Source organism: Mandrillus leucophaeus, unplaced genomic scaffold (genome assembly GCF_000951045.1).
Source record: "Mandrillus leucophaeus isolate KB7577 unplaced genomic scaffold, Mleu.le_1.0 Scaffold314, whole genome shotgun sequence".
In the NCBI taxonomy this organism is placed as follows: domain Eukaryota; kingdom Metazoa; phylum Chordata; class Mammalia; order Primates; family Cercopithecidae; genus Mandrillus; species Mandrillus leucophaeus.
In genome coordinates, this window is record NW_012103299.1 from 1,010,387 (window position 1) to 1,012,133 (window position 1,747).

The following is a 1,747-nucleotide window of genomic DNA, read 5'->3' on the forward strand; positions in this document are numbered from 1 at the left end:
CAGTGGTGCAATCTCGGCTCACTGCAACCTCCACCTCTGAGGTTCAAGTGATTCTCCTGCCTCAGCCTCCTGAGTAGCTGGGACTACAGGCGCACACCACCACACCCGGCTAATTTTTGTATTTTTAGTAGAGACAGGGTTTCACCATGTTGGTTAGGCTGGTCTTGAACTCATGACCTCAAGCAATCCACCTGCCTCAGCCTCCCAAAGTGCTGGGATTACAGGTGTGAGCCACCTGTAATCCAGCCTGGTGTCAGGATTAAATGAACCCTTAGCATAATACCTGGTACAGAGGAAGAACTTAATAAATGTTGGAATTTATTTATTTATTAGATGAATAATAATAGCTCTTCTTAATGGGCTGAGCATTTACTGTCAGGCATTGTGCTAACAGGTTTACAAGCATTACCTCATTTCAGTCTGTTAACGGTATGAATCGTCCCTTTTACAGGTGGGAAAACTGAGGCTCTGAGTGAGATGGGAACAAACGATGGACATAATCTACCATTAGATGCTCAATATTGTTATTATTTATCTTACAGCCCATAAAGATAATAATGCGATCCATATTTATTAACCTAGAAGGATGTCTGTTAAGAGAGGGCTAAGCTACAGAGTAATATGAACAGTATGATCCCATTTTGCTTATCAAAAGGCATTACTAAAATGTCATCATTAAATGATCATCTCTGAAACCAAACACTGCATGTTCTCACTCATAGCTGGGAATTGAACAATGAGATCACTTGGACACAGGAAGGGGAACATCACACACCGGGGCCTATTGTGGTGGGGGTGGGGCGGGGAAGGATAGCATTAGGAGATATACCTAATGTAAATAACGAGTTAATGGGTGCAGCACACCAACATGGCACATGTATACATACGTAACAAACCTACACGTTGTGCACGTGTACCCTAGAACTTAAAGTAGAATAATAATAAAAAAAGATCATCTCTGATTAGTGGGATTATGGGTGACTTTCGTTTTTCCCCTTTTACTTTTTTTAGTATTTTATGATTTTCCTCCAGTGGGCTTATGAGCCTGTGTTACTTGTGTAATTAAAATTACATTTTGAAGATTTAAAAAATTGTGAAGAACGCTATCCCTGCGAATGTTTTAGATTTTTTCTGCAGGTTGTTTTAAAGGAAAAACAAAACCAAAAAAAGCACCTCCTGCTCTGACCACCCCTATTTCCAGTTTTCCCTTTTGGCACAGCAAAGATGACCTTGGGACTGAGGTGGAACCATGTAATTCTTCATAATCCCAGAGTCAGGCAGACCTGGGTATGAATTCCATCCTTACTAACTGCGTGACTCACTGTGTGGCCACGCCAAGTTACGAGGTCTCTCTGTTTCCTCCTTCCTAAAAAGGAGATAACATCCATCTCGAAGGAAGATCTGGCCTGAAGAGCAGTCACTCTTGCCTGGCATGCAGAGAATGCCAAATCATATCAATGACTGGCCAGAACGAAGTGAATGACCTCATCACTCCATAGCTGACAGGAAACAACTGCTGGGGCAAGAAAAAAGGGTCTCCAGTGAGTGTTCCTGTCCACACACATCCCCACTCACGTTCCTGGACTACTGCATCTAACTGCGGCAGCAGCTGATAATAAATGACCACTTCTGGAATAAATGACCAGTTTCTGCCGGGTGTGGTGGCTCAGGCCTGTAATCCCAGCACTTTGGGAGGCCGAGACGGGTGGATCACGAGGTCAGGAGATCGAGACCATCCTGGCTAACA